Source organism: Anolis carolinensis, chromosome 1 (genome assembly GCF_035594765.1).
Source record: "Anolis carolinensis isolate JA03-04 chromosome 1, rAnoCar3.1.pri, whole genome shotgun sequence".
Lineage (NCBI taxonomy): Eukaryota > Metazoa > Chordata > Lepidosauria > Squamata > Dactyloidae > Anolis > Anolis carolinensis.
In genome coordinates, this window is record NC_085841.1 from 132,127,706 (window position 1) to 132,141,279 (window position 13,574).

General features: G+C 38.0%; 1 protein-coding gene across 23 annotated transcripts in view; it reads left to right on the forward strand.

Annotated features, from left to right (window-relative positions):
* Positions 1–13,574, forward strand: part of myt1l (myelin transcription factor 1 like) — a 410,971-nt gene that overhangs the window by 231,451 nt on the left and 165,946 nt on the right. The window lies entirely within an intron of this gene.

A 13,574-nucleotide genomic window follows, 5' to 3' on the forward strand; every position in this document is an offset into this window, starting at 1 on the left:
CTGTAAGATGCTCCCAAAACACCAATTTGTACGGAAAACTATTAGACGCTAGTTAGCATGAGGTTCAGCGTGCATAAGTTCTTGATTTCAATGAATATTGAATAGTGTATTAAATTGCACCGTGCTGAAAATGTTTTGTTTCACGAGTTTCTTCACTCTTGTTTAGATTTGTGGGGAATTGTTTGCTGCACATGTCATTTGTTCTTGAAAGATTTGCTGCATGCCAGGGCTGTGGTCCAAATCTTGCTTCAGGAGGCATTAAATCTTAAGAGTTGGAGCATTACATGTTGCTGTGGTCATCTTGTTGCATACTAGGCTGTCATATTGTTGATGCAAGCACATACAATGCCAAAAACTAGGATGCCAAATAGGAAATTTTGACTCTGAAATGTTGCATTAAGAATCCCCCATTGTTCTCTTTCCTGTTTCCAGTTTTTGGTAACACTGCTGTACATGCATAGTTTATATTTCAGTTCATACAGTTTTTTCTGTTTTTATATCAACAATGTGCTCATGTGAGATCATAAAATATTGACAAAACAAAAGCCCCAAACTTAATATGATGTTTATAGCTGTATCGATATAGTGAATATCAGTGTACAGGATTATATCTACTTATTCGTAAACCTTTTGAAAAAAGAAATGTAATGCAAGTTTATGCACTATTAAATTAAGATTGCCTTTTGGTATAGTTTTTGTGAATGTACATGTATTGGTTACTCTATAATACAGGGAGACTAAAAAGAAGGAGTAGAAAGTCGTAATATATTGTAGGCTTTAATTGTAGAATTGATTTAAATTCTTCTACTTAAATAGGAATTTTAAGAACTGGGTCACAGATTAGGTTGAATGAGAGGAACATAAAATAATGGTGTGATGGGATCTTTGCATCTTTAGCAATGAAGGAGTCAGGAGGAATCATCATGTCCCACAATCCTGAGCACTCTGAAGCAATGCCAAGGATTTTAAGATATTTCGCGTACTCTACGTTTGGTAAACGTATGACAAGCTCAAAGTTATGTGTACTCAAATCCCATTGAATTTAGGAGGAGCAAAGACAATATTAGGTCCAACAAATTTTAACTCTTTCCCACACTGACACCACTTTAACTGATTCAATTTTATGGAATAATGGGAACTGTAGTTTTAGGTCTTTGGCCTTCTCTGCCAAAGGATATGGTACCTCCTCTTCTAACTGCAAATCACAGGATTCCATAGCATCGGGCCAGGGCTACTGACATGGCGAACCTGTATTAATTCTCCATTGTAGATGCACCCTATGTTTTAATGTATTTTTACTTTAATAAAGCAAAACCCTTAGAAGTTCATGGGATTGCCATATGTTGAGAGGAGATTTGAAGGCATTTATATACTGACTAGAAGTCTGAGCCATTTGTGCAGGCTGGTAAAATGGGACTTATATGTGGATTGGATGCAGACTTTGTCATTCTTAGCAGACTCACTGAGATCAATAATAGCTAGTTACAAATATCTTAAACCTTGCAGTAGGTCTTCTCTAAGTATAACTGAGTCAAAGAGTAACCTCAAATATCTTAATATATTTTTTAATGAATAATTTATATTTTAATATTTTGTATGCTCATTGAAAATGCAAGGTATACATTTGGCCACCAGACTAAATACTTTTAGGATTCTGTGTTTTAGATTTGCTTTGAGGTAACTCAGGGCCCTTCCAAACAGGCCCAAAATGTGGGACCTGTCTCAATCTGGACCTTAAGCTAAGGTCTGGATCTTTTCAGGTGATTCCCCAAAGAGATTCAGATTCTTTTCCAAAGCACCCCCCTCCCCTCTCAGCCCCCCATTTTCCCCAACTTACCTGAGGGGGTTGCTGGCAGCACAGGCCCCTCTAGAGAGTCTTCTGGTGTTTGAAAATGATGTATCAAGAGATGAAGGATCAGTTCCCTCCTCTTCCCCCACCTCCTGACATGATTTTCATGTGCTAGGAGATCGCTCTGGAGGGTTCTGCACTTCTGTCAGGCTCCTGAGGTAAGTTTTTTTGGGGGGGGGGGAATAGGGGGCTGGCTCTATGCCCTCCTGGGTCGACCACAGGGAAATCCCAGGGTTTGAGGTAGTGTGTGGCCTTTAAATAACCCAGTTCCTCCCAGGATTAAGGTCTGTCTGGAAGGCCCCTCATATGTTCTTTTTAGTCACACACTACCTGGACGTATTCAATAATTTGCCACTTCCTTGGTATAGCAATCAAATTAATTCATTTCAAGTATTTTTTTCCAATAGCTACTAGGTGTTTACAGCTGGAGGAGGAAAAAGAGGAGGCACCAATTTCTGGATTAAAATAGAGTCTCATTTATTAACGTAAACTCAGATTTGCATACCATGAGTACCCCGACACATAAAGTAAGAAATGCTGAAAATTTCTAAGCAATTATCTTGTCAGATACCTAATGGAGAATTAGTTCTGAAAGGAAAGTAGTCAGTTGGCTACCCTCTTTTGGGCCCATCAGTTTAGAAGCAAAGACACTTTCCCATATCACCTCTTTCTGATGGATCCCTTTGCATTTCCAGTCTGAGGCATTCAAGCTTTCTCCCATATGTAGACCTCAGAATGCCACGTGGATCGTTTCAGTTGATCTCAAAGGCGTGGGCAGCAATCAAAATCCTGGCTTGTCTGAGATACCATGCTGCTAATTGCCAGTTCCAATGGACCACAGCAATCCGTCTTCTTCCCTTCCCCCTATATTCAATTATCCTTACGCTAAAGCTCTTGTGCAGGTAGCAATCTACTCTCATTCCCTGTGTGGCATGGATTTGTGTTGTAAAATAATTGTGGTGCTTCTGAAAGTGAGCGTCTGACAGTAGCTTAAGGCCACACTGCAAGGTTGTCTCTAAAATTATATATAGTAATGAATTCTGAACTGTCATTACAAATAATAATGGCATTTTAAAGACAAAATATTGGAGTTGAAATGTATTGATAGAAAAGAATAGCGCTGTTGATGATTCATGTTTTATTTAAACTTAGACATAGGTGTGGTGGTTTCATTGCATATTCTCCTAACGTTGAAATATTTGGATGAAAATTATTAGTTTGAGATTGTTATTGTATGTCTTCAATTATTTTTGACTCATGATGACCTAAGAAAACCTATTATAGGAGTTCCTTAGCAGAATTTGGTCAGAGGGTTTACCTTTGCTTTTCTCTGAGAGTGTGTGACTTGACCAAGATTACGCTGTAGGTTTCTATGGCTGAGCAGAGATTTTGAACTCTGGTCTCTCAGTCTCCTAGTTTAACACTCAGTGCCGGCTCATAGTTTGAAATTTTATTCCCATTTTTTTTAAAAAAATTGCATTATCATTCCCATATTTTTGGTGTTATTTCTCCTTGGTTAATGCGTTTTTTGTCTTTTCAACCGAACAGATATTTAAAGGCAACCTGAGATGACATTATTACACTGTAGTGGCAAATGTGATTACATTTGGACATACAAACATGTTGACTAGACTGCTTCCACACAGCCAATTAATTCAGGTTTAAGAAAGCTGGTTTGCTTCAGAGTGCCTACACAGGCACCTCATGAACCATCTGAAAGATGCAAGAGAGTCCACTCAGACACATTGATCAACTGAAATCCAGGAGTTTTATTAACTCCTCACAAAGATTTGCTTACACAAACAGTTTCCCAAGACTTGAATAATAGCACAGCAAAACAAGACTGTGAAATCCAGTGTTCCCATGGGAACACTGTACTTTGCCAGAAGGAAGCATTTGTTTACCTTCTAGCTGGGCTCTGTTGCTGCTTTTTTACTCAGACTGTTTTCTTACTCATATTTACATGAACCCTCCACATTTGGCATTCAGTTTCTTCCTGTGCATTGTTTATACACAGGAGGGATTCAGCTGATTTTATGGCTTGATACAGGATTTATGGTAAAAAAAAATATTATCACACTATTTCTGGCTGGATTTGCGTTGGAGCTTGCATTGGGCAGGGAAATGTTTTCTAGACACCCCAACCTCAGGCAGGCTAGATTTTAGTGTCTGTGTAAATGGGGCAATAGGTCACTGATGGAAATGAAACATTCAGAAAATGACCCTTTGTTATATAATCACAGAGATTGTGCACCAAGTTGGGGTCATAAAGTAGATGGAATATCATCAAAAAGTTATTTTGTTAATGAGATTGGTTATTTGGTGGTATCACCAAGAAACAGAAAATAAAGCAATGGAAACAAATAGGAAAATGTTTTCTCAAACAGTGCTAAACATGGGACAGGAGGAATTTTTAAATAATATCATGAAAAAGTGTGAGTAGTTTTGTTGCAGTTGTTAGGTTACAGTGAAGATGCTGTCTTTTTACAAATGGAGCAATGTTCACATTCCCAAAATTGAGCTTTCCTGTCTTCGTACACATGCAGCCTAGAATACTCCACAAAATGGGATTTAGTGATTTTTGCAAAGGCATTAAAATATGGTTCAGGAAGCTGTATATGTGAGGAAGAGATGGGAGAATACAACTTTGCACAAATTGAAGAACAATATAGGATCCAAGCTTTTGAACTTCAAGCAATGTGGATTCTTTTTGAGCCAAAAATATCCTCACAACCAATCATAATTTAAGAAGGTGTTCCAGTTGTTCTACCAAATACTCACAAAAATGTGATGAATATTTTTTGAATATAGTAAGAGAGGGTGGAGGATTTTTCTTTTGAAAAATCATAGATATATTTTTTCTAAACTTGTTGTGGTATTCCAAAGGTTTGCCTGATTTGAGGCAACATCTTAGCACACCAAATATAATTTTGCCTAAATCATCTGGATTTTTATGTATTCTGCACACTGCAGATCCCATTCTTCATCAATGATTGGCGTGTAACATCAGATCTCACCCCTGCAAATCCCATGAAATCAATGCTAATAGGTTTATTTGTAATTTTAGTGTTGTTGTTTTAAATAAAGATTTGAACTCATGTGATTTAGATATAACTTTGAAATATATTCATTAATTAAATAATATATGTTTAGGATCTAGAGGAGGAAAATGAATTAAAGAATACAAAAATATAAATTTCAAGGTTTTGGAATGAAATTAAGTTCATTTTAAAATATGTGAGTGATTTTTTTTTAACTTTCTGGACATGTCAGTACATGAACAGACTGAGTCTTGAAGTTGTTAATTAAATGAAATTTTGAGGACATTTCACTAGACAATTTGGAAAAGTATCAAAATTATTTTTCTGACTGTTAACTTATTCTTAATACTCTAATTATCTATTAGATCTATGAAAATACTTCATATTAATAAATATGGAAAAGAAGTGTACAATTCATGTGCACAATATAGTTATTTTAAAAACATAATTTATTTCCTTTGTTTCTGGGGACAGAAAACCATGTAATTCCAAACAAAGTGAATTAATATTAACATTTTACATATATACAATTCAAGATCTCCAGCATATCACCCATTTATTAGTATCAAATTAATGAGGATTATAATAGCCACTTTTTCTATGAAAGATCATCTCATACCATCCAATCCTGCATAAAATGTGCTTCAGCCTGCTGAAGTCAGCCTTTGCTTAAAATTGCTTAGGAATTCCAGATAGGCATTGTTTGAATGGGTAAGTGGTCTTCTGGTCAGCCGGCATGTGCACATATTTGTACAAATTCTATAAAGTGAAATGTTCATTGTGCACTTTATAGGATGTATACCTATGTACCTAGGAGTCTCTGCTGGCTCAGTGTGTTAAAGCGCTGAGCTGCTGAACTTGCAGACCGAAAGGTCCCAGGTTCAAACCCGGGGAACAGAGTGAGCGCCTGCTGTTAGCTTCAGCTTCTACCAACCTAGCAGTTCGAAAACATGCCAATGTGAGTAGATCAAGATCCAGCGGGAAGGTAACGGCGTTCCATGCAGTCATGCCGACCACATGACCTTGGAGGTGTCTACGGACAACGCCGGCTCTTCGGCTTAGAAATGGAGATGAGCAGCAACCCCAGAGTCTGACACGACTGGACTTGACGTCAGGGGAAACCTTTACCTACCTATGTTCTAATACTCGCATGTGCACACAATTCTTTCAGCCTTAGATCTGTGTAAACAAACACACAGGACACACATTACTACATTACTACTTTCATATTCCCCAACCCCAGCCCAAATCTCTTCTTATCTCCTCCCATGTTCCAGTATGCCATTATTGTGATTTTATTTCCTACTACAAGCCTGCGTGATCTCTGAGATCTGCTGAGGAGGCCCTCCTCTTGCTCCCGCTACCATCTCAAACGAGATTGGTGGGGACAAGGGAGAGGGCCTTCTCAGTGGTGGTCCCTCGGCTCTAGAACTCCCTCCTGAGAGAAATTAGACTAGCCCCCACCCTGGCCACATTTTGTAAAGATATGAAAACCTGGTTATTTCAATGTGCATTTGATTAAATTTACATAATTTGATTACTGTCCTTTACCTCCAACTATACCCAGCTACTACACCTTTCTGGTCCATTCAGTAGAGAGGGTACAAGATACTGTGCTTTTACAATGTTTGGCTTGCCTCAAGTCTTAATAAGCTCACTGTGCCTGGCTATTAGCTATCGGTTTAAACTATGTTTTTATGTATATTATATGCTCTATGATTTTATGTTTATGTTTTTTTGTGTGTGTGTCAGGAGCAACCGGAGTTGCTTCTGGAGTGAGAGAATTGGCCGTCTGCAAGGACGTTGCCCAGGGGACGCCCGGATGTTTTACCATCCTTATGGGAGGCTTCTCTCATGTCCCCGCATGGAGCTGGAGCTGATAGAGGGAGCTCATCTGCGCTCTCCCCAGGTTGGATTTGAACCTGGCAGCCTTCAGGTCAGCAACTCAACCTTCAAGTCACAAGGCTTTTATCCTCTAGGCCATAAATACATGTATTTATGTGGTTGTATTGTATTGTGTATCATTGGGCTTGGTCCCCATTTGAGCTGCCCCGTATCCCTTCGGGGAGATGGGGCGAGATATAAGAATAAAGTTGTTGTTGTTGTTATTATTATTATTATTATTATTATTATTATTATTATTATTATTATTATTTATCTAGACAGGATAGACTTTGGGTGAGATCCATCAACTTTACTTTTATATTAATAGACTGACTGGTTTGCTCTAATCATAAATAGTTGAAAACACTTGGAATAAACCAAAAACAGCTTCTTTCCTGTAGCAGATAGCAAGGATAGTTTTTTGTTAGGATCATTGGCCAAGGCAAAAGTTAAACTTTTCCCATCCTGCCCCTCAAGTTGCTATTTTTAATGAGGTATAGTCAGTACAGTCATGGGACATATAGGCTGCATCTACATCGCCATATAATGCAGTTTCAGAATGCAGGTTAACTTCATTGAACTGGATTATATGGCATTATAGACTCATATAATCCAGTTCAATGCATTAGGGACCTCTTCACATGGCCCAAAATTTGGCGGCAGTGGGGAGCTTTTTGTACTTTTGTCACAGAGCCCGGCTGCTCTCATCACACACATTAAAAGTCCTTCTGGGGCGGCTCCATGGCAGAACTGTCTCAAAAACCCTGCTGCCACCGAAGAAATGCAAGCGGCGGACAACAGGAGGCTTCCCGTCTTTTCACAAGGAAAGATGGGCTTAGCCGTCTTAAAGAGGCTTCTCTCAGTGTGATTGGGTAGGGGAAGCCAGAATGGTGCGGGGCGCAGGGAGACAGGTCCCTATCCCCCTGGGTGGGCGCCATCAGTGCAATGTGCAGTGATTCTGGTGGCGTGTGTCACAAGGTCCTTTATTTGCATTCTGAAACTGCATTATAAGCCTTAGCATGGCTTTTACACTGAAAACATAATGTCTGTCCTTATTTCATTTTTGCTTACACTGTCGCCAATGCAATATGTCATTTCAAGGTGAAGCAGGAATTGAGAAACTACTTGAGTGTCATAAAACACAGTTTGCTTTAGCAAGATGAGAATAAGCCACATGATCTACCTCTCTTCCAGTGCAATTGTAATAAGGAGTTCAGAAGGTTTCAGTTGCAATTAACCAGTTTTGATCATCTTACAAACCCTTAAATGACATTAATTCTAACTATGGTTTGTTTAAATAAATGAGGTTCCCAAGCTATGTTTTGAATATGGCTTGTTTCAACAAGCCAGAATTAAGATTAACCATTTTTGCCTGGATACAGACAAGCACAAGAATGAGTATTTCAGAAGTTTAGCTCAGAAGGCAGATGTGACATCCTAAGGTTTCTGGTACCTTGTTTTCATTGTGTTAGACAGCTGAATATGAGCATGTGCCTTCTAGGAGTAAATTTTAAGTTGAACACGAGTCAGGAACAATTGACAGTATTGCACTGGCTTTACTATTGCTCTTGTCATGATGGCACCGTTTGGCTACCACCAGCTAAACTGCAGCTTATAGTGAAGGTACATGGCAGGGACCTCCTGAGATTGTCTGAGACAATCAAGATCATACTGGAAGTGGTAATCCTTAAATGATCTCAGATCAAAACTCTTTGGAATTTTAACTTCCAAAACTACTTGGGATTATAGTAACTCAACAGTAGGTAATTTCATTGGGTCTAGGTAATAATATTTTCCCCCTCATAAAGATCTACTGCACACCATCCTGTCTGTGATTGTTTATATTTTTAAAAATCAGAAATGGGCTAGAAACCCACTGCACGTTTCTAAAAATATGATAAAAAGCACAATTTTTCATCTCATAGATAGATGCCCCCATTTTATCAATGACAGAAACATGGAGTTTTAAACAACATTTGCAGTTGGAGTTTAAGAAACAGCAAGAAGACTACCATTTTCCCAGTTTCTTATGTTCTTCTTCTGTGGCTTTTCGCACCACTCCTGGGTTGTACAGAAGTACATATCTGCTATCACATATCTTTTAAAACAAAAACAGCAAGTTACAAAATGGTCATAAGTGCCATGCACAGCAAGGCATGTGCTTCACAATTAAAAAGACACAATGGTGTGCTCCAAGATCCGACTCCATGCCTAGCACTGAGCGTGCCCCCCTTCGCTTTCCTTCCCTTTCTCCATGAGCGGCCGTGATTTTAAGTAGGAATCCATGCATGTGCTTCTCATCCCCGGGATTGTAGGCAGGAGCTTCTTAATCAATATGCTTTTCCTATTAGCCAGTTTGATAGTGAATGTCATATTTACTTGGTTGCTTATCCTTTTCTTCCCATTTATTATTCCCCTCCTTTATAATGGAAACCTAGAAATTTGATTTTAAAAAGTAAATACTTTCCAATTAGGTTTTACCTTTCATATTTTTTAAAAAAATAAAGACAACAGTGCTTGCCTTGCTTTAGCATCCTCTTAAGTCTTAGTTAAATAGTTCAGCTCCAGATTTAAAAAAAATGAAAGGGCTCAAATATCTCTCTTATATTAGAAAATCCTTCCTTATTAAAAAAAATAATATTAAATTTCATTCTGCTTGTTGTGCCATATTTCTTATTCCTTTTCACTTTCTCTCTCTCCCCCCCCCCCCCCCACTCCCAGCAGCCTGTGTTTCTTATACCTTTTCACCCACCAGTTTGATTGCCATGGCTGCAGCCGTGGGTGAATAATTGCCTGTCTTCACAGGAGCATGTTCTGGAGCTAAAGTCGAGTGCTTGCTTCCTGATGTATGCCTCATTTGGATTCTGCCGACAGCCTAGGGGCTGTATTATTCATGCCTTGACAGATAGCACTCACTAAAAGCATTGGAACCAGGCCAGGTACTGGCAGAGAGATAGTGGAGCATTGCAACTTGCAACAGAGAGAGGAGCATCTATAATACAGAGATGGGGGCGGGGAGGCGAGGAATGGAGAGGGGGCGAGGAAAAAAGAAATCCTCATACCTTCTCTTTCTCTGGTTCTTATTTTTAGGCAGGGGGGATTCATTTGCATCAAAATATAAAAAAAATCCTAAAAATAAACGCATTGCTTCCATCTCCTAGCTTCCTCCGCCACGCCATCACAATCCTTAAAAGCATGCTTGAATGTTTAACACAATTTTCCACATTTAATTGCAAAGCTGATTTTAATTAGTAAGGCCCTGCATGTGAAAAATGAAGATTCACTTGGGTGAGTGTAACACATTGCAGTGTCTGCTGAATGCTCTAATTAATGTATGGCTGCTGTACAACGGGGTGCACTGTGGGATATTTATGAAAAATTCTGTGCACGCAGACAGTCTATCTGTATGTTCTTGAATCTGCAAGAATAAATAACTCCCCCTCCCCTTTATTCTTTATGAGACATCATTGTGCATGCCATCACTCCATCCATAAACTTTACAGCATTCCCGTCCTTTTTACTGTTTGTCAGTGATACTATAAATCAGAAGCCAGGGCATACATATTTTAACATTGGGTTTAAAGAAAGATTTGGTTGGGCACTCTTCAAAGATCAGGATCCATTTGTGTCAGGGGCGGGAGAGGCAAGAACCCTCATTTGTGCCATCTGTATCTCTCCTACCCTTCTTCCCCACTTCTTAAAATACAGTGAAAAATCATGGGAAATCCTAGAAATGAAGCATGTGTGTATCTTGCTGGTGGTTAGTTTTTAGAGAGTATGAACATACCGGTTTATGGATTAAAGTAGGACCTTTGAATCAGGCTGTACTTCACATTTCTGACAGAATTTGCAATACATTTTCTCAAAATACTAAACATTAACAAATGATAATGGAATTTTCAGAAAAGTCTGTTTTATGAAAGTGTCAAAATTGTTAGTAAGGTTTTAAAAAAACATTTTGAATACATATTTTGATTTCGAGTCCTAAATTAAAGGATTTTCAAGTGGAATGTGGCAAACAATAAATAAACATGCCCATCTGTATTTTATAATGTGTTTTATGAATATCCTGTGTAAGTTAATAATTTTAACTGTTTTATAGTACATTGTACAATTTTTATATATGTGTTTTATTGTAAACCGCCCTGTTGGGTGAGAAGGGCGGGATATAAATATTGTAATAAATAAATAATAAATAAATAAATGTGCTTACAGAGAATCCATGATATATCAAATGTAGAATAAAGAGCATAAGATTTTATACTTAGAGAGTCACACAACTGGTACATGAAATAATTTTAACTGGAAGAAGCTGTAATTTTGTGTTTGTGAAGTATTAACAAGATGGCTTTGAGGAGGTGTAATATGCTCTTTCCTCACTCGTGAGTAACCACAGTCTGCTCTCACACAAATTGTAGACAGGCTTGAGAGGCCAACCCCTTAAGAAAGGTTCTTTTCAGTATTTAGCTCATCATTACTAAGAGGAACTAAAGCATAGGGTTAGCAAAGAGCTTCTGTAAATGTTAACGCTATGCTGAGCAGGTTAAAAAAGGAAAGTCATATCAGAAGCATGGTATCAGAAGGTGCTGAGTGGCCCATCTGTGTGATGACAGTGACAGCTGATTTGGGAGGTAGGATCTGCATTGAAGTCCCTGGCCTTGGCACAGACTGGGTGTTTCCATGATGATAGCTCATTTTCTTTCAAATGGCAGGTGCTGGGCACATAATTCACCATTAATGCTCTGCTTACTGCTGCATAGTCTGCTGTAGGTTGGTTTTTAAAATATGGTGGTGGCAATTGTGAACACGTACATGTGTCACTCACAGAATAAAAAAGAGTTTCTTATATAACTACAATAAAGGGAAAGAAAAAAGCACCAGTTTCCAATAAGATCGGCCATATAATTGTCTGAAGAATCCTCTGCAAATATCCATATAGTTTCTTCTATTACATATGACAGATTTTTTTTTCCGAAAGAGAATGTCTGGCTTGTCTGAAAGCATAATGTTCCTACTTTGCCAATAGAAACAGAGCTTGAGAGCAGCTTTATGATTTCTGCTTCTTAAAGTGGCTCTAAGAGATATACCAAGGCAATCTTCTCAGGTTGAGTAAGCCATTCTCTCTCCCTCTCAGCCCTTCATTTTCTGCATCTGAAAAAATAGAGAAGCTAAGCACTCACCCTTGTCTGTAGTACATTTTGAGATGTATGGATAAGCAGCATGGTGAAGAACTTGTCATTATTGTGATTGGACTCAGCATAGGCAATTCAGCTTGGCTGTTTACTTCTGGGCATGAAGGACTTATCCAACGTCCTTTGCAGTCAACTGAAGACTTTCCCTTGGCTGAGAAGTTGATAAATATTGCACCAACTTTTACACGTGATAGTTTTGACATTTTAATGTGGAGTTTTTTTTGGTTTGGAATCACTTCTTGTTCTAATGAAGCTATTCATAATACACTTATATCTAGATTAGTATGTGCATTTTTGTATTGTAAATGCCAGTGGATTGTTATTTAGTTTAGAGTTAGGAAACATCAGTGTGTTTGACACTTGGAAGTTGGTAAGGGCAACTTACTATTGTATATATGTAGTCATCATCTTACTTGGAGATTTTGGGGAACACACACACACACACACACACATTCATGTGGAGTGGTGGAATTGTAGGTTGCACAAGATTATGTATATTGCTTCCTTTTGATCTATGGGGATAAATTAAGCCTTTTTATTATTGTATTATTACAGCAGCCTTTATAGTACTTGTATCCCTGAGATTTTCATGTTTGTATTTCTCTCATGTGTATGGCTAAGAGCAATATGTGTAAGGAATTGGAATTTTAGTTTCCCCACAACCTTGTGACAAGATAATAGCCATCAATTCTGCATGTGCTTCACGTAGTATGTAATATGAGATGGAAACACACTATATTATTTTAATAAAACAATAGCTTTATCAGGAACAACAAGACTGGCTCATATATTTAGTTCTTCAGATTCTACTGTAGCTTCTTTTCTCACAACAACTGACATACAGCAGCACCAGGATGTACAAAAAATATTCTTCACTGAAAATTATAGAAAATGAACAGACTCTCGGAAGAAGCACATAATCATTATGACCAAACAGAAGAACTAGTCCTCAAGATTATAAAACTGTGGAATGTTCACTTGAACTTGTGATATTGTTTGTGTGGTATTATACATAGCATGACTGAAACGTAAGTGTGCATCTTGCTCTAACTGATGAAATATTATAATCTTTGCTTAAACTCCTAAAAAATGAATAAGGAAGAATAGATGGACACAATAGAGAAACAAAACAAAGCAAGAAACATGGTGGGAGAAAATACAGCTTTTGATCTCATGCCTGTATTAAATTGCTTCTTGGTTAACAGTTGACATTAGTATAATTATAATATTGGAATCATGCTAAATCTGACATTCAAGGATGAACATGACTGTTCAAAGTGCACTAATGTTCACATACAGGAAAAACAGTAAATATTGGAGAATTCACATTTCAAAAATAAGTGGAAATGTTTATGTTCACATTGGCTATTTCAAATGTTTTATTAGCATACTTCCAAAACTAAGAAGGAGAAGGGATCTAGGAAATGTGTGAGAGAGTTGTGAATCTTGCTAGAAGAGTAAGCAAAATTGGTGAGGCAGAAGCTGAACAACAAGTCTCACTCTTTCCACCCACACAAAAGATCTAGCAGAGAAAGAAGAAGCATTGTCTTCTTTGTAAAACAATTAAAGTAGCTTTATGTACAAATTACTTCTGCATAATCAGATACA